Source organism: Chinchilla lanigera, unplaced genomic scaffold (assembly GCF_000276665.1).
Source record: "Chinchilla lanigera isolate Chin_1 unplaced genomic scaffold, ChiLan1.0 scaffold00035, whole genome shotgun sequence".
Classification (NCBI taxonomy): Eukaryota; Metazoa; Chordata; class Mammalia; order Rodentia; family Chinchillidae; genus Chinchilla; species Chinchilla lanigera.
Window position 1 is genome coordinate 20,678,308 of NW_004955436.1, and position 26,425 is coordinate 20,704,732.

At 39.1% G+C, this 26,425-nt stretch overlaps 1 protein-coding gene across 2 annotated transcripts in view; it reads left to right on the forward strand.

The window, feature by feature from the left end:
• Reps1 (RALBP1 associated Eps domain containing 1) overlaps nucleotides 1-26,425 on the forward strand; it is a gene marked incomplete in the record, with an annotated part of 75,167 nt that overhangs the window by 632 nt on the left and 48,110 nt on the right.

Here is a 26,425-nt window from a genome sequence, read left to right on the forward strand (position 1 = left end):
GCGTATTTTTCAGCCCTGGAAGAGCACCTTTCTGCGGGATCCTGGGTGGTTAACGTGCTTTAACCCCAGATCGTAGTAGATGCATAGCCCTTTGCATCCTGCAGAGTAGTAAAGTTGTCAGTATGGGCAGAATGGTGTATGAAATTTTGAATTAACCGATAGATTTTGAATTAAGCGGTAAAGTCAATTGTGTACATTCAGGAATCCCAAGAAGCAGGGTTTTTAAAAATTTTTTTATTTTTAATTTTGTTTGTTTGTTTGTTTTTGCGGTACTGGCGCCTTGCACATGCTAGGCAAGCACTCTGCTCCTGGCCCCGAAGAAGCAGTATTTTTAAGGAAGCAAAATTCTTAGGGAGATTAAGAAATTGGAGCTTCTAGCTAATAGTTTGCAAGCAGATAAGAAAAGAACTAGTAATTGTTCGTAGAACGTACGGCTGAGGAAAACGGAATGGTGTTTTCCAATGGACATTTGATCATATTTAGAAGAACTTGTGGGTTTCGGTTACAGCATAGTATTGAGGCAGCTGCAAGTGAAATATGCATATTTGCTTCAATCTGTGGCCTTGGAGCAGCAAGTAGAGTTAAATTTAAGCCTTTTATTTAATCGTATCTGTTCTTAAAACAGAAGGCGTCCTAAAGTTCTTATCTAATGTATGTGGGGAGCGTTAATGTTTAATGATTCATAGCTGCTAGTACGAGTCAGTCTAAACTGTATGTCAGGAACAGGTTTTAAGCTTTCATCTTTTTATTGATCCGAGCCAGTTATCCAAAGCTTCAGAACGTAAAGCCTGACACATAGGTGCAAAGTAGTGGAGTGCGGGGCACTGGGCCAGTGTTCTGAAAGCTTTTGACTCCACTTTTCTTTCTCGCTAGCACTGTTCTGTCAGGGTCGGGCGCTTTGCCTCTTCAGTCTGAGCACTGCATGTTCGTGTGTAGAATGAAGTTCCTAACTGACCAAGTTGAAGGAGTTGTTGTTACAGACTTTTTTTTTTTTTTTTTTTTTTTTTTTTGTTACCCGGAATCGAACTCACGACCTTGTGCTTGCCAGGCAGGCACTGTGCCGCTGTGCTATATCCTCAGCCCTATATTGCTTTTTAAAACCTTGGGGAGACAAGTCAAGGGTTGAAGGTACCAATGAAGGACAAGTAGGAGCCCCAGATTCGTGCAGTTGAAAGGGACAAATAGTAAATATTTTAGGCGTTCTCGGCCACACATGTAGTCTGTGTCATATCTGTTATTATGACCTTTTAAACATGTGAAAATCAGCCTCGCGTGGTGGTGCATGCCTGTAATCCCAGCACTCGGGAGGCTGAGGCAGGAGGATCTTTGGGAGTTCGAGACCAGCCTGAGCTGCAAAGTGAGCTCACAGCTGCCCTGAACTGCACAGTGAGACCCTGTCTCAAAAAGAGAAAAAAAAAAAAAAAGTGAAAATTATTTTTAAGACAGGAACATACAAAGCAGGCCTTATAGTTTGCCATATCTGGTATAGAGTGGTGGTAGAGTGGGCTACCATAGTCTCCATATAGATTTAGGGTAGAACTGCTACAGGAAGAGGTCTGGTCAGGCCCTACCGGTTAATGGTCATCCCTTTTTTTGTGTGTGGAAATACTGTTTTTTTTTTTGTTTTTTTTTTCCGCAGTACTAGGAATCGAACTCACGACCTTGTGCTTGCCAGGCAGGCGCTTTGCCGCTGAGCTAAATCCCCAGCTCAGTGTGTAGAAATACTGAAACATACCTTCAGGTCAGTTAGGAACTAAAATTAAGAGGCCTCCCGTGTTCTATTCTGGTTTATGGCTTTGGGGCAGAGAGATATAAAATAAACTTCACAATTTTTAATATAGAATATTAAATGTGTTATTTTGGACCAATTTTTTTTTTTTTTTTTTTTTTTTTTCTCCGGTACTGGGAACCGAACTCACAACCTTGCGCTTGCCAGGCAGGCGCTTTGCCGCTGAGCTAAATCCCCAGCCCCTGGACCAATTATTATCAATTAAACTTTTCTTGAAAATATTTAACCCAGTCTGAGTTATTTTTATATTTTGTTAACATTCATAAATGTTTTGGCTTTTTGTATAACAAGAAAGCTTAAGTAGCTTAAGTACAGTATTTAGGATGCAGTTACAAGTCACAAATTGTAGGAACTCCCTGCAGCAGAACTCTCACAATAATAATGCAGGTTGAGCATCCCTGATCTGAAAATCCAAAATCTGAAATGCTACCAAACCCAAAACTTTTGGGGTCCAACATGATACCACAAGTGGAAAATTTCAGGCCATTCACTGGCTTATGAAACATTATATAAAATTGAATGAAACAAAATATAAAGTTATGAAACATTATATAAAATCACTCTCAGGCTAGGAGTATGGTGCATATAAAACAAATGATGTTAGTGTTTAGACTTGGAGCCTAGCCCCAAAGTGCTTGATTATATATATAGCAAAATTCTCAAATCTGAAAAAAAAATACTGAAAATACAAAACATTTCTGGTTTTAATAATTTCAGATAAAGAGATACTAAACCTAAGTTAAGTAGCAATCTGGGTATCTTGAAGGTAGTTTACCTAGTACAAATTAGCGTAAGACACAGAAATATGAGACAAAGGGAAATTTGGGCTTAGTTTCTTTCTTCATTTTGGTGGTGTTGGTGCTTGAACGTAGAGACCTGCACATGCTACTCACCTCGTCTGGCATTGAAATACATTTTTAACCCTATTTATTTATTTGCGGCTGGGTCTAGCTAAGTTGCCTAGGCTGCCCTTGAATTTGCAATCCTCCTGCCTCAGCTTTAGGAGTAGTTAGGTGAGCATCACCATGTCCTGTTGGGTTCAGTTTTTTTTTTTTAAGGGAGTTTGGTTTTTTCTGAAGACAACATGCCATTGCTTTCCAAATAAGACACATTTGGGACAATTCAGGATTCTGAGTTCTCTGCCTAAGCATAGCAGGGTTTCAAAGACAGGTAAGAAACTATAGAGGGGCTTGTATACTATGGGATCCTCATGTATAGCGTAAAGTAGAATGTGCATGCCATAGGAGAGGGGCAGTGCGTTACATAACAAGGAAGTATGAATAGGAAAGGCTTTCTTTACTGGATTTAGATGGACTTTAAGGTGGGGTACAGAGTGGGATAAATAGGCTCCCAAGTAGAGAAGTAACATGACCAAAGGTGGACTGCTTAGGAGCAGAAGGTAGAGTGTGTTTTGGGTCATGGAATATAGAGTAAGAAAGAGACCATATAACCAAAGATTGAAAAACCTGCAGATTTCATACCTCCTTCCGTGGGCACTGGAGACCCATTGACAGTTTTTGGCTTTGAGTGTTAGGGAAATTAGAGGCTGTGGAAGAAGGCCTTATACAGTCTGGAACGGGCATCCAAACCAGAGCGACCGCGGTAGAACAGGGAAGGGCGTGTTCTTGAAGGACTGCTGAGTAGCCGCTGTGTATAGAGGCTTGTGGGATAATATTTCATTGAAGCCAGATTATCAAGGCAGGGTGGGGGGTTGAACAACTGTGAAGGTGACAGGGAGTATTGTAGCAGATTCAAGAGAGATGACTCATAAAAGCTGTGCTCGAAGAGGCCTTGGTCACAGCTGTGCTAGTTAGAGGGAAGCAGTGGAGGGTTATTAACTGAGGGACTTATTTGGTGTCACACCTATGAGGTGAGGAAGTGGGGTAGTGGCACTCAAGTGTGGGGTGAGGGGAGGCAGTGGTGAGCTGGGTTTTTGCCCCAGTGGGGGGCATCTGGCAATGTCCAGAGACATGTTTGCTTGTCATAACTTGTAGGGGAGTGGTTCTGCTGGCGTGTAGTGAGTGGAGGCCAGAGATGCTGCTGACTATGCTACGGTTCATAGGACACCCCCCATAGCAACAGTTGTCTGGCCCAAAAGTGTCATGACAGCTGAGACCGAGACGCTGACCTCGGCTCTGGTGGTGGCAGAGGGATAGAAAATAAGGCTAGTGATGCAGTAGGGATTGTGAAGGTAAACCCGACAGGTCTCAGTTACTCAGCATTATTTGGGTAGGGGAAAGATGGATCAAGGCTTATTCACTGCAGACACCACTCAGAAAAGAAAAGGATTAGGAAGAGGCCCTGATTTTTTTTTTTGTTAAAGAGAGAATAACTAGTGTGATTTCAGGCACTTTGAGTGGTAGGGCAGATCTCCTGGAGAGGGAGGCCGGTGGGGATGTGTCTATGAAGAAGGTCCCATGTTGGGGCTTTCTGCTCTGTCCTCCCGAGTGTCTTAGGGGCGGGGTCAGAAAGTGTCCTCACACTGTGGGCGTGCACACACACATCAGGGCCTTGATGGATCCAGTAGTTTTCAGCATTTGCTAGTAAAAGTCCTGAGAGGGCTGAGTCATCAGGAGGACTGAGTGTAGAGAACAAAGAACAGAGGGCCTAGAGCTAAAAGAGGAAGGAACTGGCATTTATTGAGTGCTTACTATGTTCCTTTTACTAGGTAAATCATTTTCATACAAGAAGTTATTCGGTCCTTACAACAACACTATGACGTGGGTATTACTCTTGTTTATTAGCCAGGAACTACATAGGCAGAGAGGTGAAGTAACTTGTTTATGAGCAGTAGCTCTCCCTTGCCATTCCTTCTTGACACAGCCCCGCTTTTCTTCCCTGCATGGCTCATGTGACGGGAGGGCAAGGTGGGAATGAAATTCAGTCAGATTGTGATTTGCCCATACTTCTGTGAATAGAAGAGCAGAGGTTTCACACTGTTCCGTTTTGGACTTGTGTACCGACTTCCTCCTTTGCACAGTAGAGTTTAATGCACGGTATCTTGGACGCAGCCACTTTAGAGAAAGAGGATAGTCTTGTAGTTGCCATCCTGGGCACCCACAGACAGTTTTACATTGTAGCTGTCAGATGTCTTAAGTGTGTGCATTATACTTACTTTGATAGCACACCAAAGCCCGCGCTGGGTGAGAGGCTTGTTCTTGCGGATAGTGTCTGAGGGCAAGGCGAAGAAGCTAACGCTGTAACATTATGCTCCTGCCGCAGAAAGCAGGAGGGGGAATCTGGCTCGTAGGAGTTAATCGAGGGAGTTTGCCGTCTGCTGAGCAAGAAAATACTGTAGTGTGTTTTGGTTTAAAAATGAACTTTTTCAGCCCCTTGAGGTGGTGTACACCTGTAACCCTGACACTCTGTGAGGCTGAGGCAAGAGTATTGCAAATTCAAGCCCCGCCAGGGCAACTTGGCAAGACCCTGACTCAAAATAAAGAGATAGATAGATAGACAGACAGACAGGTAGATAGGTGGAAAGGTAGATAGATCGATGTGGGGTTCTAGCTTCGTGTGAAGGTTTCAACCTTCCCAGTAACACCCACCCAAAAAGCCAATTTTTCCAGAAGTTACTGTTCTATTTAAAGATTAGGAAAGGTATATTTATCACACCAATCATTGTGTTTTCTTAGCTTTCATTTTTTAAAAACTTTTACTTAGGGGAATGTCTTAAAAGTTCATACAAACTGAATGCGTAATAGCTTGATAAAAGGTTTTAGTACACACTGTTATTTTAGTGAAGCCTGTAAGCAGTGTATACTATTAGTGAAGCTGAAAATCCTTTAAATCATTTAGCTAGAGCAGTATCTTGGTAGAATATTTGAATGTCATGCATAAATTTAATGGGGAAAAGCAACAAGCCATTTTCTTCCTCTTCTTTGTCAGTTACAAGACCTCTTCATTAGTGATAGCTTTAAAAATAGGGAAGCAGAGCTTCATTTGTGCGTTAAAAGTCATAAGCGTAATTAGAGTGTCAGGTTTGTTACTCTGAAGTAGTTCTGTTCTTTGTAATTTCTGAATCATCAAAATAATTATAACATACTACAGAGATAAAATTTTCTTAATCAGATATTTTCCGGTGCAGAGCTGGGAAGCATACTGTTCCAAGAAGGCACAATTTGTGTAGTGCCATATTTACTTCTACAGCTCTCTTGACTTTCATATTGTGCTAGTTTTCACTTCCTCCTTGTTTTTACTCCTTTCTTCCTAGCTTTAGTATTTTTGGGAATTTATGTTAAGGATTTTGACAGAGCTAGAGAAAAGCTCAACTAGACGTGGACAGAAAGTTCCAATCCAGGCTTTAGACGAGATCGGGCGCATTCAGGGTGGTATGGCCTCAGACCCAATCCAGGCTTTAGCTAGTTTTGTGACCTTGAACAGATCACTTAATGTTTGGGTTTTAGTTTTTCGCACATGAAGTGAATGTCATTGTGTAGGGTGATTGCTCTGTCCAGCCACACCCCTAAGAAAGTAGCACCTAGGTTTGTGATTAGGTGCTCAACTGCTCCAACGCTTCACTTGCTTTCTTAGGGATTTAGAGGAGAATTCAAGGGTCAGGTCTGTGGTGGTAATCACTCCTCATGGTATCTTGAAGTGAGAATTTGAAACGGGGGCTGTAACTTGACATTTTTGATGTTTTCCTTCATACACTTTATTTTCTGTACCCTCTTCCTGGAACAAGTGCATCTTCACTCATCTCTTCCCCCTTTACCTCTATATAAGAAAATTGTTGGAGTTAAACCATACAGCATATTTTATTGAGGTTTGGTAAATTGCAGGACTTAGGTTTTTAAAAAATAACATCTTTTTCTTTTTTTATAAAGTAATGGGCACAGTAGTGTACACCTGTAATACTCAGTACTCGGGAGGCTGAGGCAGGAGGATTGCCGGGAATTCAGGCCAGCCTGGGCTACACAGTGAGTCCAAGCCCAACCTGAACTACATAGTGAGACCCTGGCTTAAAAATGAGTACATAAATGAAACATACCTCTTCTCTGTTTTAAGACTTGACCATGTATTGAATTTGAGGTCTATAGTGGTAAATGACAGACAGACTTTATTAGAGTGTGCATCTTCTACGTTGTTTCCTTTGAGATTCTGGTGCACATACTGAGCATCTGTATGCTCTCAACCTAGTCAGTTTCATCCTGTGGATCCCTGCTTTAAGAAAGTTTTAAGATAGAACAGGTGGACTTGGGAATGCTGAAGATACGTTGTTTCTTTGGGACAGGGTCTCACTCTGCAGCCCAGGCTGGCCTTAGACTCAGGGCAGTCCTCCTGCCTCAGCCTCGTGAGTGCTGGGATTAGGGATGTGCGCCACCATGCCCAGCTGATACGTGTTTCTTAAAGTAGTCATATGGCTTACTTCTTATGGCCGCTAAGGCCATAAGAAGTATCTTAGGCGATGTGTACATTGGGGAAAAATCAGACTTGTGCTAATGCAGAAAAAAAAGAAGCACTGTGCGCAGTAATAGACAGCCACTGATACGGAGGCAGCGGGGCCTGCTGAGGTCCAAGGGCCGGCCTCTCAGGAGGCATGCACACTGGGCAGGAGGTGGGGAGGTGTGCATAGCTGGTGTACAGTGAACCACATGTGAAGGGCCTGAACCCGTAAGGAGTTTAAAGTGTTTAAGGAAGTGAGAAGCCGGAGCCCTACAGATGGGAGGGGGTACTGGCAGGGACCACTTGCTGCAAGGAGTTTAGATTTTAATGGGAATGTGTAAAAGTTTTTATTCGGGGGAGTAACACCTGAATTATATTTTGTAAGATCACTCTGTAAACGACGAATATTGGGGCATGTCTTGGTTACTTTTCTCTCATTGCTGAGACAAAATATCCAACACCCAAAATGAAGGAAGGAAAAGTTTATTTAGCTCTTACAGTTTGTGGAGGTTTCAGTCCATACTTGGTGGCTCAGAGATGTAGAGTGGCACATGGCAGAGGGCAAACACTCATGGCGGCAGAACACAGCAAAAACAGCAAGAGCAAAAGGGAGAAGTGGCGGCTTGCTTCTTTCCATCCCTTACATTGTAAACAGGCTACCCCCACCTAAGGGGCGTGTAGCTCTCACATAATCTCCATGCCCTCCTCTTCCTCAGGCTCAGGATGTATACAAAGTAAGCACGCTGGCTCCCTGCTGAGTCACTTAGCCAGACCTCTAGACTCCCCAAGTTGACACAATGTATCAACCATAACAGGGCACATGGAAGTCCATTGGCCAGTGGGTATGCAGTGATCCAGCGGGAGTCAGCAGTGGCTAATGTTAGTGAGGTGGCAGTAGGCTAGGATGGGTGGAGTGGATATAATAAGGGCTGATCAAAAAATGCAGTTTACATTTTTAAAAAGATTATTGCAGTAAAAGATACGTGGCATTAATCTCCCTCAGAAGAGTCTCCTTTGCTTGCCACATGTCACATCATTTTTGCCACTTTGTGAAGCAGTTCCGGAAGTCCTCTTTCAGGGCTTCGTGAGGTGTAGTCAGAAGTAGTGTGATTGCTTGTGCTGAGTGCCAGGCAGTGGAAAGGCAGAGTTGTAAAAACACTCCAGTGTGTCCTCATCTACTTTAATCACTGGAATTATTTGGTACGGTTTGGAAGGTCTCTGGAAGGAGGTTCAGGACAGCCAGAGTGGTTAGAGGAAAATTGGGAGTGTGCACCGTGATAATGCAAGTGTTTCAATCGGGAGATTATCACCTGGGTTGAGTTTGGCTAAGAGGTTGAGAAGATGTGGGCAGAAACGTAGCCATTAGATTTGGTAATTTAGAGGTCATTGATAATTTGGATAAGCCAGTTTCTTGAACTGGTGAGAATGGATGCTCGATTTGAATGACCTGAGAGATACAGAGTGACTGAGGAACTAGAGGTGGGGTGTGTATGCAGCTACTTAAAGAAACTCGCCAGTGCAAGGGATTAGAGAACAAGCTGGAGGTGGATGGGATGTAAAAAAAAGTTGTTTTTGCTTTTTTTTTTTTTAGTTTAAAAATCCTGCAGCATGAGTTTAGTTAGAATTGATAAGGGAAGGAAGAAGAAAAGTCCTTGAGAAAGCAAGGATGGTCAGGATCCTGACTGCACAGAGAGACCATTTCCTCAATTTAACAGGAAAAGAGGGGAAAACATGGGTTAGGACACAAGTAGGACTATAGGATTGGGGGGGTTTCATGTTCCAATATAATGGTTTCTATTTTTTTCTACAGACTGAGTTAGGATTAATAATGTAATAATAATATGAAATCTACATAAGATAGTAAGGAAAAAATACATTCACAGTAACATCAAAAAGATCTAAAATGCTTAGGAATAAATTTAGTAAAAGAAACACCATGTTTGTATTAAAAACTGTGAACAGTTACTCAGAGACAGTGAAGATTTCAATAAATGGAGAGACAATCTTATGTCCATAGATTGAAAGATTAAAATTGAGATGTTTTTCCTACATTAATGTGTAGATTCAACAAAATCCCAGTACTGCAGGCTTTTTATAGAAAATGTCAAGCCAATCCTAAAATTAGTAAGGAAACACAGCGGACCTAGAATAGTCAAAACAATTTCAAAAAAGAACAAGATAGGAAACTTGCCCTACCCAATTTAAGAGTTGCCTGTAGTACTACAGTTAATCAAGAGAACTTGCTTAGCATAGATCACATGGAGACCTGTAGAGCAGATTTGAGACTCCAGAAATATCTCGTACATCTGGCCAGCTCATTGCTGAAAAGTGCTGAAATGAATGGAGAAAGAATAATCTCAACAGATGGTTCTGGAACAATTGGATACCCAGGTTTAAAAAAATGTAATAGATACGTTGTATATACTTCACACCATACACAAAAAATTATCTCAAAATAGATCACACACTTCATTTGTGAAACTCTAAAACTTGTGGATAATAACAGCAAAATCTTTGTTACCTTGGGTTAGGCTGAGTTTTTAGATATACCAAAAAATGTGAGCCATCAAAGAAAAATCTGATAAATTGAATTTTATTTAAAAAATTTAAAATGTCAACACTTCAGAGGATGCCTCAGTTACTTTTCTTATTGCTGAGACAAAATGCCCAACACCCAAAGTTAAGGGGGAAAGTTTATTTAGTTCACAATTTGTAGAGGTTTCAGTCCATATTCAGCTGGCTTCAAGGCTGCATGATGTGGCAGAGAGACAACAGTTTATAGCAGTGGAAGACAGCAAAAGCAACAAGAGCAAAAGGGAGGAGCAAGCCCCTTCTCTGTCCCTTATATTGTATGCAGGCTGCCACCCTAGGGTGGGTGTGGCTCTCACACCCCAGTCCCAGCACTTGGCAATGAACCAGTTGCAAACCCTACATTTGGCCGCCTCCGAAAAGCTAGCTCCCCCTTGACAGTATGGGGGGATAGCCAGACACAAACCATAACAGGATACTTAAAAAGACAAGACACAGATTGGGAAAAAACATCTACATATTCAAAACATGATAAAGGTCTTTACCACCTTAGAACATAAAAGAATCTTGGTGTCGTTATTGCTAATCATTGGTTTTGTGTAAGTGGCTATATCTTGGATCCCATCATCAGAATTACATTAGTATGCTCCTTTGGATAAAAAACTGTTGTTTAAGAGTGCTGATCTAATAGTAACTTGCTTCTTTCTTGTTTATGGGTTTGTAAAAGATTGTGTTTGGAACTAGAAATATCTGTGTTCTTGAAAAATGAAATTGTTTTCTTGATGTCTCGTTTGTGATTAGGATAATCACAGGTTTGAGTATTTTGAGTATTTGTTGGAAGGGTATTAACAGTTGATTTAGAGGAATTCACAAGTTTTTTCTAGAGCACTTCATTATTTTCCACAGAAAGGTGTTTAATTACAACACCCTTGTAGTTTTCTGTGTCAGCAAGCATTGAGTTTAGTCAAAATAGCATAGATGTTGGGATGTGACAGTTCCAGATTTGAATCACCATTTGGTGCTTATTAATTTTTCATGTTGAGAAAGTAACTTAACCTCTCTGGAAACTTTCTGTGTTAGATGAATGATAATACCAGTTGTGCAGGTTTCATAATATAAACTAAACTAATGTGTAAACATCTAGGTAGTGTCTTGATTCTTAGAAGGTGATCAAGTAAGTTAAATTCACTCTGCTGTATGAGAAAGCTCTTTATAAAGTATCTTAGCATTAATTTTAGAGAATTGTTCAGTGTTCTTCAAGCCTAGCTTTGTACCATTTGGTTTTGTTGCATGAACTTAATGTTATCCCCAATCCTTTGGTGTCTTTTATTTTGCTCTCCTATTATGTAATTAAAGTGAGGATTTATTCTCCTGAAGTTTACCACTAAAAAACAGTAAAGGATGATTCTGAAGTCTTGATCCTATGGATCTTGCAGAATAGTGATGTTATTAACAAATAAAAAAGGGGAGGGCCTGATTTTATGGGAAGACAGTACAGAATTTTGGGTATGCTGAGGTGGTGTGTTCTTTTCATCTAGGCTGCAAGGTTAGTATTTGAAAGCAGGGGAGTAATAGCTGGGTGGCTTTAGAACCATCTGCAGACTTTGTGGTGGTTCCTGAATGAGGCTGTTTACTAAAATTGAGGAATGCAAACTTATCATAATTATGTTTGAAATGTTCTACATTTAGCAGTTAATTCAGCCAGTGCCTAGTGTATCCCCTGGGGCATAGTAGGTGCTTAGTAGTTTTTGTTGAATTAATGAATGATATAATTATAAGATATTAAATTTTTAAAAATAATCTGAACATAAAGTGACTGGGAATTTACTAAAGCCATGTGACTGAAATGATACTGTAGTTGCTAGGAGGGTAACTAACCCTCAAGGAATTTGTCCAAAAACCTTCAATACTACAGGTTCTAAGCCGGGTGCAGTGATGCACACCTGTAATTCCAACTATTTGGGAAGCAGAGGCAAGGAGAATTGCAAGGTAGAGCCAGGCCTGGGCAATTTAGGAAGATCCTGTCCTAAAATGTAATGGGGGGAAGGAGAGGTAGCTAGGGTTTAATTCCCATACCACCAAAAAAATAAAAACAAGAGAGCAAGAGAGAAGAAAGAATAAATGAACTAATCTACCAATTCTTGACTGTCATAAAAAGCATGTATTTTCTTATGATCAAAGGGAGGATAACAAACCTGTCAGGCTTATGATAAGGGTATCAGATGAAAATCACAAAGCCACAATGAGATGGTAATGCCAAGGCATGGGCTTGACTCTTCCAGTTCCCAGGCTGACTCCTCAGCTAAATGCCATTAACTTTATGTCCAGAGCTTTTGGGCTCACTTACAAATAACTGAAGCCTATTGTATGATTAATACCTATTGTACCTTTATCTCTTATTTTTACCCCCTATCTTATAAAATACTCTGAAGTCCCCCAACTATCTTCTTTAAAATTACTTGATTTTTTTTTTCTTTATTTTGGTGAGACCGAGTCTCATTGTATAGTTCAGGCTGGCCTTGAACTCACTGTGTAGCCCGGGCTAGCCAGGAACTCTTGTTGATTCTCCTGCCTCAGCCTCTGGGTGTGCTGGAATTACAGGTGTGCACCACTGTACATGGCTTAATTATTTGACATTTACAGAGCTTGTTAAGGATGTCATTTCTGTAGGGTAGAGTTGTTTACATTTAGTTACAGTCTTCCTGCCTTCCTAGGGGTCCTGTTAGGGTCTAACAGTTATAACAAGTCCTCTCTGCTTTGTTTGAGTATGTCTTAGAATGTTTGTAGATAAATGTTAGGTCATGCTGATTATTTTCAGTAATTTACTTAGTAAATTATTGATATTTTAAAAATAGATAAAATTTAAAATTTTCATTTAAAGCTTAGACACATAACATGCTAATAGATTGTGAAACTTCATACTTACATGATAAATCAGAGTTCACCAGAATCTACTCTAGCAATCTTTTTTATTTTAAAGAGTAGAAGAAGGATAACAGTAATAGGGGGGCTTACCGAATTACAGACAAAGTGGTAGGAAATTATCAATGGTGGTTGTTTTACATATTGTTATTTACAAGGTAGTTTCTCAGGAAAACAAATAGACAAATAATAGTGAGTTACAGACAAAAGTGGTAGGAGATTATCAGTGGTTGTTGTACTATACTTTGGTATCTTCAAAGTGGTTTCTAAAGAAAATAAATAAAACTATACATGAATGACCAATTGAATAATCATTGACTATTCTCAATGGTTGTTGTAGGAAACACATAGTAATAAACATACATCAATTTATGAACTAGCATAGGAACAGTACAAACATTACAGAATTATGGACAGATTAGTAGGAAAATGTCAATGGCTGCTGTAATACATGGTTGTATCTTCAAAGTGGTTTCTCAGGAAGACAGAGATATACACGAAAGATCTAACAAGTAGTTACAGCCTAAGGGTACTCTAGCAATCTAAGTAGTCATCTTTTCATTTGACTTTTTTTTCCTTTGGTATTAGGAATTGAACCCAGGGCCTTGTGCATGCTAAGCACCTGCTTTTCCCCTGAGTTACATTCCCAGCCTGTTTGCTATTTTTTAAGGTCCTGCTTAACCCCAGAGAAGAATAAAACTTAGGAGAAAGTTCCATAACATGATTTGGATATCCTTAGCATACAGATGGCAGTTTATGCTAAGGGATGAATAAATCAACCAAGATGCATTTGTGGGTGAAACAAAGGAGAGACCAAGAAGAGGCCTGAGGCAGCTGCCTTAGGCTTTGGTGGGAAGTGAGCAGAGAAACCAGGGGAAAGTGTCAGGGAAAAAATAGCCTGTTGCTTGCTGCACAGCTCAGCACCGAGTTTTATGGAGGCATACAAGTGAAGAATCACATCTTGTCACATTTGTATATTGTGCCTCTAAAAAACTATCTCATTTAGACTTTTAACGATTTTACCCTGGGTTTTTCTTTTACATCCTTTGTATTGTTACTGATGTTTTATTGAACTTACTGTATTCTTTCTTAGGATTCAAAGCATATTCTCATGAGTGCTTTCTTATATTTAGATATTCACAAATCAGTTTATTTTTTCATATTGCCCTTTGGTTCCTTCATAATTTTGTTTGTTTGTTTGTTTTTGTTTTTTTTCTGGTACCAGGAATCAAACTAACGACGTTGGGCTTGGCAGGCAGGTGCTGTGCCGCTGAGCTAAATCCCCAGCCCCTCCTTCATAATTTTTATACCATGTATACTTACCTAATCACAGTCATCAAGAACATCTGTAGAGCATTGTCATTTATGGAATTAGAAAGGCCTTTGAAATAATGATCCTAAAACTTTCATGGAAAGATACAGTGTGTTGTGTGGTAGGTAGTTGTTTGTGACACAGGGTCTCACTGTGTAGTTCAGCCCGGTCTTAAACTCCTGATTGATGTACCTCAGTGTAAGTGCTGCTGTTGCAAGTGTGTGTGACCATGCCTGCAACAACTTACTTACTTGGTAAAATTTCCCCTGATTGTCCCAACCAGGGAACTCTCCTATAATCTTCCAACAGTGTCCCATGTGTTTGCACTTGTACACAGTGTGTGTTTTTAGCATCCACTTCCTGTGTAGCTGGTTTTTTTTGTTTTTTTTTTGTAATAGGTGCCAAACAACTTGAAGGCTAGTTTTTACTTCTCATCTCTTCCTTCATGTTGGCACTGAAAGCCTACTGGACTTGGTTCCTTCATGCTATAGGACCTCATTCTTCAGCAGTACCTTGATAAATCTTATTCTAGCCTATTATTTTTGTTATACCACATTGAAAATCCACAGGACAGTGAATGAGCCTTTTGCATAAGATGGAACCTCTGGGGCTAGTCTATATGGTTCTTTCACTTAGGTTATGAGTATGCTTGCTGATGTGTTTAAAGCTGTACAAGTGGGGCTGGGGATTTAGCTCAGTGGCAAAAGCGCCTGCCTGGCAAGCGCAAGGTCGCGAGTTCGGTTCCCGGTACCGGAGAAAAACCAAAAGCTGTACAAGTGACTGTGATCGGAGATAGTGAATGTACATACTAAAGACTTAAAGGTATTGTTACCGCAAAGCTGTTCTCTTAATTTTTTAAAAGATATTATGGCTCATGTTCGTATTAAACTCATATGAGTTTTTCTTCTCTTTAGAGGCATGTTTTCCAGTTGTTAAACTTGACAGCAAGTAGTGATAGATAAGTCAGATCAGTGGAATGTCTCATTTAATTTAATTAACTCTTTCATAAAACACACGGGAGAGGAGAGTGTGTGAAATCTGAGCAGTCATGCCCACCCAACTGTGAAAGCTTCTGCTGGCTCACCCCCACGTCTCAGGCTTGTTTCTGATTGTTCTGGTAGCGTGGACTTGGTGTTCCAGCCCGGCAAATCTGTTTTGTTTCCCACACAGCTAGCTTGTTCGTTATCAGTTCCCTTTCAGTGTGTTACTCTTCTCATCCGCAATACCCTCTCCCCACTCCATGCTTATCTTGCTCCCTTTTAAAACCTCATTTAACCTTTGTTGGCTCTGGAAATCCTGATTTGAGACTTGCATCTGTCTTCTGCTCATCGTTTTGTATGTGTTTTGCACTGTGTTGACTTTTTGTTTATACTGTTGCTTATTGCCTTGCTGCTTCTGTAGTATATTTACATCCCAAAGATATTGGAAGCAGATTTCTTTTCTTACATGACTTCATGATGTTGCTACAGAAACACACAGTAGATTTTTAAAAAACATAGACAACTTTTTAGAGCAAGCCAGTTGCTTAGCCGTGCTAGTACAGTGCATTCGAAGACTTGATTGGGATGGTGAGGAAAGATCATTCTGGGCTCCTCACCAAGGGAATAGGAAGTGAGTGTGGTGGAGTTTGCAGCCTTGGATGTCGCTGCCCAACACTGTGGGCACGCTTTCCCTCCCCCAATCAGCATTCTGGGCATGAGGAGAGAAGGAGGCAACAAGAACAGAACAAATATCACTGAATTGTCCAAGTTCTGACTTTGCTGGCAGACACTGCTGATTTCTCCTCTTTCCCTCTTTGAAAACTCACCGCCTCTTTTTTTAAGTAACAGAGTGACTATGAGAATTTATTGGAAGTTTAAAAAATTAGAATCTAGATATCTTAATGTTGTAGCATATGCTCTTATTTATAAAATGTAAGCACAATTTCTGTAGCATTTCACAGTACCTGGCTGCAAGTAGGGGACCATAAATCATTTTAGGAATGAGGGTGCACTCTTACACAGGGATGGCACATTTCCTGGTACAGCTCATGGAGACCTGTGCCACATGAAAGTTAAGATTGTACTGTTTGTCGTGATTGGTGTAAGTCTCACAGGGATAGTAGAAACTGTAGCTGTTAAACCTTTGAAATCGAAGCGCCTTTGTATGTTCTGTCTGCGTTCAGAAAGCCAGTGATCTAATGGCAGGAGGTAGGGAGTTTATGGTTTGGTTTTCTGTTTACTGCACACAGTTTTGAACACCTGGATACAGAAGTCTTCTACTTCCCTAATCATATTTCCCTCTGAGACTTGATTCTGGAGGGAATCCAAACCTAGTGTTTCTCCTTTACACCTAACAGTGGCAAACTGGAATTGTCCTAGTTATTAATTGTGTTCTGGTTATTTTCTACAATGTTTCTTCTGCCGTACTATTTTTCTTTTTATTTTTACTGCCAAGTAATAAATGGCCCAGATTTTTTCTCCCCTACCCTGTACTCTGCCTACTGTCCTTAAGCAAGTGGTCATTCCCCACCCCCTCCCTGGGGACTGGACCCAGGGCTTCAGCAGTGATACTACCACTGAGCCACATCCCCAGCCCAGTTTCAAGTTCCCTTTCTCATTTTTTTGTTTTGTTTCTGTTTCTTTTTTAAAGATGTCCTCAAAAATCACTCATCCTACTGACCAAATTCAGAGACCTTTTCTTATATCTTGTTCTGTTTTACTACCTCTCTCGCAAATGACACCACATAGTGTCTTGGTGCATGTTGCCTTTTTGCTCATCATGATGTGAGAGTATTCTATCTCTGGCATCCTGACTGGCTTCATACTTTCTCTTATTCAGTCAGTCTTGACTCCTCCTCTCCTAATAGTCTTCCTACAGTAGAAATTCTTCATCAAAAGCTCTCAGCTAATCATTCTTTTCTTTGGTTGGAGTTACGCTTATCTCAGCTCTGACTACCTCATTGCTAAACTGTTGCAGTGGCCTCCTGAATTTTAATAAGTATTTCTACAATTGCTAAATAATAGGTACTTGAATAAAAATTATATGGTGCTCTGCAGAGCTGTTCATTGAAGATTAGCTTCACCTTTAGAGCCCTCACTCGCTAGCGCCAGTGTACTACCGAGCCACCACTCTAATACTTGCTTTGACTGATTGGTACCTTTCATTGGGTTGCCTATCTTTTTGACTTAACAAAAACCTGCCCTTTCTTAAGATCCAAGTCAAGTTTCTTCAGGAAAAAATTTTTTTCTGGCCCATATTAACATCTATCTCTTTAGTTCTCACAGTAACAAGTACTATATGTACATCCATGGCAGGTATTGAGCTATTTTTGACATTCATTTAGCTTTAAACTTAAACAGTGGTATTATTTCCAGTTTTCAGATGAGAATCCTGGAGCTCCGGGGCGGCTGTATACTCAACACAAGCTGTGATTTAAATCCAGCTTCATCTAATGGCAAAACTTGTGCTCAGCAACTAACCATTTTGATCCTTAAAACTGTAGCCTTATGTCCTAGTTCATCTTTTTAGATTGTATTATTTGCAACAAGAAAAGAAACTCTTTGAGAACAGGGTTGTGTATTAAAACTTTTTATGATCTCTGAGGGCCCACTGTATATTTTAAATGTGTGAGAATACTTAATGTAACATTTGGATGAGGCGTCCCTATAATGCTGCTAATTACAGTATAATCATTTATCTCTTTATTATTAGAGCATTAGCTAAGATACAGGTATATGAGAAAGACTGCATGCATGAATCAAAGGGAGGTAGCAGAGCAACCTGATAATTTGTTTCCAAGTATGAAATGTGTACTCAGCAAGATGTAAAAAGCACATAATGAGAAAACTGTTGTCTCTTTTTGTGTTTCAAATCTGATTATTTAGGGAGAAAGTTTCACCTTGATGTTAGTAGATTAATACTTTTTTAATGCAGGTTACTTTTAATAAAGCACAGGTAGCCTTGATGTGGCTGCAAGCACATTTAGCAGAAAATGGTGCTTGGTACATGATTTCTCTTACATGAAAAACTTAAGAATAGAAGAACAGGAAACCAGAGGTAAACTTGTGGAGACAAGAAAGGGGACAGGTGGGAAGGAGACAAAACGAAGAGGAGGAAAAGGGACAGCAGTTGATGAAGCTGTATTAAATGCGTGTACCAGAACTTCCCAAAACACACCCACATCGTGCAGTATTAACATCACTAGTAATTGTTTTTTAAAATTGAAGGTTTCAATTTTATCACTAAGATCTATTCTGGTGCAAATGTTATTTCTCCGAATGTTATGTTAAGTCTGTAATTACGAGACAGCTGCCCTCTAAAAACACCTAATCTTTAAAACTCTGTTACTGCTAAAATGCCAGATATAGGCCATCAGATATGGTGTTTTTGTTATTATTTTCTATTTTCTATTTCAAGTGATACTTATTTTCCATTTATATTGTGACACCAATAAAGTTCTTTAAGCTTATAGTAGTGCAGGTGGTCCATGGACATGGCAGAATTTGTGAAGTTTGATAATACAAGTGTCTGAAGTTTTTGAAACACTGGCATTGCCAAAATGGCCAGGCTTTGAAGATACACAAGGAAGGGCTCGTATCTTGGCCCTTCTAATTTTCAGTGTATGACCTTGGCCAAGAACATTTTCTTTATCCAGAATTTTGCTTTATAAAATAGAAGAATGCCTACTTTTGGAGGTTATTTTGAGGAGTATCTTAAATAAAAAATGGTATACCACTTCATAAATGGTAGCTTTTCTTTGTCATCATTTTTGTTACTTTATTATTTCTCAGTCAGCTAAAAATGTTTGACAGAATTTTTAAGTTGCAGTTTAGCTCTTAGCTGTTCTTACTGTGAAGCAAGTACTTAACTGCTCTGGACCTTATTTTCTTTGACCATTAGTTTTTCCATCTGCATATGGGGAGTAATAAAGCACCTGCCTCATAGGATTGTTTGAGGACTAAATGAATTGTAAAGTACCTGGAGTAGTGCTGGTTGTTACTTGGAATAGTGCTGTGTAGCTATTAGCCATTTATTGTTATTTCCTTAGAAAGAATAAAGATTTTTTGGAAGATACTGAGGTCACATCTCTCCCGGGAAACAAAATATCAGGTTGTTCTGCTTTGTCCCTTTGATTCAAGCATGCTGTCTCTCAAGTAGCTGTGTCTTAAAGAATGCTGTAACATAAAGAGTTAAATGGTCACCCTAAATTGAGATATTTGTATATGTTCAGTAAGCATCTATTAAGTGTGCAAGCATCCTCATACTGTGATTATGGTAAACAGGTAGGAAATAACAAATGTTTCACAAAACTACTGTGTACTACACTTTTTCTAAAATTATTGCAACGTACAGTTATAGCAGTTCAAAAGGAAGGCAGTAATATAACCCAGAACGTTTAAGTGACTGACACTGAATCCATTGTGAAGTTCTCTGTGTGTTTTTTACTTTCAAATTGAGTAAAATTCTGATAAACTGTTAATGTTTGTAATCTGTCAACATTTCTTGAAGGTAGTAGCACAGGCTCATATTAATTGTTTGGTTGCATTTATTGCTATGTTTTTCAGTGTTTCCTTTGTAAGGTACACCTAGTTTTAGGGTAATGTTGCTTTTTATTCTGTGGATTAGTTATGTTTCTGAAATACTAGATATAGAACAGGTGAAGTAAGCCAAACCTGATAATCTCATTTCTTTCCTTCTTTCCCTCACTTTCTCCCCGCCACCTGTCTCAAATTGGTATTCTTCTATAGGGAGGAAAATTATCTCTAATATAAAATCTAAAAACTTAGAGATCAGGAAGTTTGTCATTATCATATATCTAATAAAAATATAATTTAGTTACAAAATGCATATACTGAACTTGAATTTCAGTTATTCTTCTTTTGGAGCTTGATTTACAGGACAAGGTTAAGTAAATGACTTTTCCCTATATAAATACCCAGTAAAGTGAATTTAACTCTGGGTATATTTGATTGTCATAATGATTCGTATTTAAATATACATGTGTGCCATTCTTCAAGTTTTATATGTCTAATAGTGTTATCTGGCATTTTGGCAGAAATAAATTTTTCACATGGTAGCTTGTGTTGTAATTGTGGATTTAACATCCAGAGAGATACATTTGCATTAGAATAGATCTTTGTGATAAAATCTAACCCTCTACTATTTAAAAAAATTACTACTATGTGTTAATATTAGAGGATGATGGAGTTTATTTCGGGAAAGTTCTGGTACATGCATTTAACATATCATAGTACTTTCAGTTCCCTTTTTCCTCTTTCTGCCCCCACTCCCGTCTGCTTTGCTGTCTCCAGAAGTCTATTTTCTGTCCTCCTTTGTTTTAATTCTGTATTTATTAATTTATGTACTTTTTAGGTTTCTCATGTAAGAAATTGTGTGATATTTAACTGAGTCTGACTAATTTCATTTAACATGGCAATTTCTAGTTCCATCCATGTTCCTGCAAATAACATACTTTCAATCTTCTTTATGACTAGATAGTATACATTATGTATTTATACCACATTATCCATTTATATGTTGATGGGCATCTAGGTTATTCCTGCAGCTTATCTATTGGGAATTTTGCTGCTATAAACATTGGTATGCACTCATTGCTGTTGTGTGCAGTCCCCGGAATATGCCCAAGAGTGGTATAGCTGGATCAGATGGTGTTTCTGTTTAGTCACTGAGAAGTCTCGGTACTGTTTTCCATAGTGGTACATTCATACCAACAATGTAAGAGGGTTCCTCTGCCCTACCCTTATCATCCCCCTAAGTTTACCTTTAATTTTTCTTTGTAGGGAAGAATCTTGAGATATATGACACTGATGATCACATAGCAGGCACCTGTCAGAACTTGGTTCTGTTGTGAGGCTCTAGGTTCAATTGCCAGTACCAAACAAATAAATAAAAAGAACAAAACCAATAATAACAACAAAAAAAAAAACAAAAAACACCAAATGATTTTGAGACCTATCCACTAGAAACTTGACTTTTGTATGATATAATGTAGTTGGACTGTTGATATAATAAACTTATTATGTGAATGTACTATTGGACAAATATGATTCTTATAAAGTAATTAAGAAGATGGATTTCAGTCCAGGTTCTGTTGCCGTGTGTCCTTGGGCAACTTACCAGATGGTCAGTTTTTTCATATGTAGAACAAACAGTACCTACCTCATATTGATGTTAAGATGATTAGATTAGTTAATATGTTACTGAGCTTGGAATAGTACTAGGCTCATTATATATATCAGCTAATCTTAGTTATTATCATCATAATCATCTTTTTCTTGTCATCTTTGCCCTAAAGTAACCTATTGTTGGTTTAGTGGTGTAGTAGCCTAACCTTGGAGTAAGTAATGTTTTTGTGTATCGTAAGTAAGCATATGGTCCCAGAGCCCGTATTTGCTGCTGCCTCATCACTGGTAACCCATAAACCAGGACTGGATCGTAGATGTTCAACTCTTCTTAACCCTGATTGCGCTCAGTCACTGCAGACACTTCAGAACTCCACTCTGTTCTGTGTGCTTATGGAAGGTTGTGGAATTCGCATTCTCCTGCCAGAGGAGCAGTAATGACAACGTACTACAGGCTGATTGTATTGTGAAGGAACATACTTCAGAATCTCTAACCTCACTACTTTCTGTGCCCTTGTCTTTCTGGGCTAAAGATTAAGTGAGCTAAAAAAGTGAGTTAAAAAATGCTTAGGATGATGCCTGGCCCACTGTGTTGAAATGTTTTGTTGTAATCTATTGTTATTTTTTAAACGTTTGATTAACTAGTTGTTGCTCTATTAATAGGCTTCCATGCATGAAAATAGAGGGGTTTTGAAGACCAGTAACTGGTTCCTGAAAAATATTGCTGCTTAATTAAGAAATGAATACGTTACATGGCATATTATAAGGGAACAGGTTGCAGATGTCAGCTTTTCATATTATTGTCTGCACTTCATTGGCTCAGTGGAATCATTTGTCTTTAGTGGGGTTTTGTCCAAGAATATATTAGTAATGCCTCTTTCATTCTTACAAATGCCCTAGTTTGTATAGAAATTTTTTAGTTACTCTTTGTGTAGATTACTCACCGGATTTATTTTATTGGACTATTTTCATAATCAACAGCATCTCCTAAGGCCAAATAATATTATGTTTAGCTTAAATTTTAAACGGTTTTAGTAATTTTCAAACCATTTTTTACTTTATGATTTCTCTCCTTTTTTATTATTAATTTGTATTTCAGTTTGTTTGTTTGTTTTCCAGTACTGGAGATTGAACCCAGGGCCTTTGCACTGAGCTGCATTCCCAGACCTTTTTTATTTTTTATTTTTGACAAGGTCTTCCTAGTCAGTAAGTTTCCTGGGCTGCGCTTGATCCTGCAGTCCTCCTGCCTCTGCTTCCCAGAGTGCTGGAATACAGGCATGCACCACCACATCCAGTTTCAGTTTATTGTTATAAGGGTATTTTGGTCATTAATGTAAATAATACAAACATTTATTGTATTGGTAATCTGGAACTTGGAATGAATTGCCACTGAACTTAAAAAGATAGTCATATAACTTTTTACGTTAGAGTTCTTAACATTTGAGGCTATCCAGAAGTATTTGTTTAGATAACTGATGACTGATACTGATGATAAGTAGTATAATATTTAGTAGTATAATGTTTATTGGTCAGTATGTACTAATCTTATCCGAATAGATTCCAAGCTGGAGCCTTTATTGCCTACAGCAAGTTGAATTTATAGTTCAAGAATTAGGAGTCTAGGGGGCCGGGGATATAGCTCAGTGGCACAAGTGCCTGCCTGGTAAGAGCAAGGTCCTGAGTTTGATTCCTGGTACAAAAAAAAAAAAAAAAAAGAATTAAGAGTCAGATATTACTAAGGGGAATATCTTTTAACTACCTATATTATCCAGAATTTCAAGTCAGGAATTCTATAATCATGAAAAAGCTACCTCCACCCCCATTTCTGTTGTTATTTTACTCATCACAGTCTTTATGGTTTTTTTTTTCTTAGTAGATTGAATAAAATCTGCCTTCGAAATATGAAGAAGCTTTTAAATCTTATTAGAGCAGTAATCTGTATTAAGGTGAATTCTTTTGATAAATTTATATAATGATAGTAGGGGAAATATATGTATAATGTATTTAAACATTCTCTGCTGAGAAGTTATAGAAGGCCTATAATTTGTGTACAAATGCTTAAAAGGAAGTCAGTACTTGTATTGGTCAAATTTCTTCTGTGTCTATTATTCTAATTTTTCTTTTTACGTTGACGAAAACTATTCATGATGTGCAACATGTTGTGGGGTTTTTTTTTGTTTGTTTGTTTTTTATACTGGGAATTGAACTCACGACCTTGTGCTTGCTGGGCAGGCGCTGTGCCACTGAGCTAAATCCCCAGCCTGCAACATGTTTGTTTTTTTTTTGTCTTTTTGAGATGGTCTCGCTGTGTGGTTCAGGCTGGCCTCGAACTCGCAGCAATTGTCCTGCCTCAGCCTCCTGAGTGCTGGGATTACAGGCATGCGCCACCACACCCGACAACATGTTGTTTTGAAACGAAATGTATGTATGTTACAGAATGGCTTAAGTGAGCAAATTAATATACACATTGCAAGCTGGATATGGTGGCACATACTTGTAATCCCAGCACATGAGAGGCTGAGTCAGGAGAATCTCAAGTTCAATGCGGGGCCTACACAGCAGGTTTCAGGCCAGCCTACGTTATCTAGCAGGAACCTGTCTCAAGAAATTGGTGGAAGAGTGGGCAAGAAAAAAAGAATAGAAGGAAAAAATGGAAACAAAGCTTTTGTAAATAGAGGAAGAGGGGCTGGAGGGACGGGAGGGGAGGGATGGGAAGAAGCAAGGTACACCATGTGCAGGTACAAATCCCTTTTGATGAGTGTTATCACTGTGCACATCTAAAGTGTACCAATAAAATGAAAAGAGAAAATGAATAGTTTTAAAAAGAAAATATATACTTTTTGGACCCCCCCGCTACCAGCCAGAGGAAATAAACAGAGGTTGGGCAGGGCGATGCAATCTGTAATGTCAACATTCTTGGAGGCTGAGGCAGGGAAATCAGAAGTTCCAGCCCAGCCTGGGCAACTTAGTGAGTCAGCAAGATCCTATCTCAAAATAAAAAACAGGCTGGGGATGTAGCTTAGTGTAAAGACCCTGGATTCTATCCCTAGTACCGTAAAAAATACATATTACCTAATATTGTGTGTGGTTCTAATATTTCTGTATTTCACTGCCTGACATAAAGCAAGAAAAGTCTAACTTGGCTGTTTAGCTAAGTAAGCCTTCTGTGGCAGATTTTAAACATATTTTTGAGATAGTCTGTTGGAAATATTCATCCTATGTCAACACGACAACATAGAAACAAGTTTATTTTATGTGAGGATATACTGGTGGGGAAAGACCTGATGAAGTTACCCTCATTGAAGTAGGAAAATAGATGAAAGTGGAAGTTGTGTATAGGATTTGGGTGGAAGAAAGCTTAAAAATGAGATTGCCTATTTATTTTTGTAAGTATTAAGATAAAGTGGTAGCAGGAGAAAGGAAAGATGCAAAGTGGTCTTGACTTGCAGGTTTGAAATCAATAGGGCACTTGAATTATGCAAGCAAAGCAATAAGTAGTAAAAGCTTTGGGATAGCTGAGTGAGGTGGCACAAACCTGTAATCCCAGCCCTCCGGGAGACTGAGGCTGAAGGATTGCTGCGAGTTTGAGGTCAGCCTGGGCTACGTAATGACAGGGCCACCCCTGAGCTATATAGTGAGACCCTGTCTCAAGAAACAAAAATCAAAAAGAGTTTGGGATAAGAAATACAATGAGAGAGAATGAAGTGTTTGTTCTATTAATCTGGTATGTATCTCAAAAGGGTTGATCCAGTTGCATTTCACATTAGACCTGAGTTTCAAAGAGATTTAACAGTGGCATTGACCACCAAAAGATAGCAAAAGTCATTTAGGAATGCAGTAATGGATATGAGTTACCCAGTTTTTGTTGGATTGTGCTAAGTATTTAAATGAAATTGTTTTTGTAACAAAGGAGAATGTCCACAGGGGTAAACATATTCTGTATTGACAACAAAAAGAAAATCTAGCCTTTTGCAATGACGAGGCTTTAGTGAATTTCTCAAGTCCTTCTTGCCCCTTGACTGTTTTCCTTGACCTATTTATTCCCTTTGCAACAATGTGCTGTGGTGCTGAGGATGACACAAAAGATCAGGTGTAATCTGAACTGCCTTAGACAAAGCAAGGGTTTATTATTAGAAAATACTTCATTTTTAAAGATGTGATGAAAGTGGTATTTCAGAGTAGGAAGGGGTTGGTTCAAATGAATAAACAGAATGAATTTGGGAGATCAGATGGATGTGGGCACCGTGGGAAGCAGTTCCCTTCGACAGACATAAACATGTGCAGCAGACAGTGTCTGAGCTCACAGTGGGTCCTGGTGTGACTACATTGTGGTCTCTGACCTTTACTAAGGAGCATAGTAGAGGGAGACTGCGAGGGGGTGTGCGGTGCAGATAATGTACAGATAATTGAGGTGACTCAAATGGAAGACGTTGGACCCTGTCTCAAGGGAAATAAAAGATCATTTGGCTGTGGACTAGGACAGATAGAAAATATTACAGGGTATTGAACATTTTCTCATATACTTCATGGCCATTTGTATGACTTCTTTAGAGAAATGTCTGTAGGCTTGTTTGCTAATTTTTTAAGTTTTTTTTCTATCAAGTTTTTGGACTAGCTTCTGGATAGTAACCCCTTGTCAGATGTACAATTTGCAAAGAAGTCTTACTGTTCTGAAGCTTGTCTCTTCACTCTGATGATTGTTTCCTTTGCTGTTTAGTAGGAGTTTTTAGGTTGATGCAATTCCATGTGTTTATTTTTACTTTCAATTCTTTTGCTTTTGGGGTCTTCACCAAAAAATCTTTGCCTGTCCCGGTGTCCTGAAGCATTTCTTCTACGCTTTCTTTTAGGAGTTGCACAGTATCAGGTCTTATATTCAACCCTTTAATCCATGTGTAACTGGGGGGAGAATAGGGATCTAGTGTCACTCTTTTGCAGGGCAGCAAGGATATAGAGAAAAAGGAACCCTTGCATACTGTTGCAGGGAAAGTAAACTAGTACAGCCATTATAAAAGACTGCGTGGAGCTCCTCAGAATACTGAAAATAGAACCATATGACCTAATCCACTACGATGAATATAAAAATCAGTATGTCAGAGACACACCTGCATTCCCATTTTCATTGCAGCATTGTTCATAATGGCTAAGAAAAGGACACAACTGAAGTGCTCATAGCTCTGAATAAAGGAAATGTACAAATACATATTGGAGTGGTATTAAGTCATCAAAAAGAATGAAGTCTTGCAGCAACGTGGATGGAACTGGAGATGATTATGCAATCACAGAAAGACAAACACTGTGCGTTCTCACTCTGGATATAAAGACAGTTAATTGCATGTGAGTTGATAGTGGTGCTAGCAGAGACTG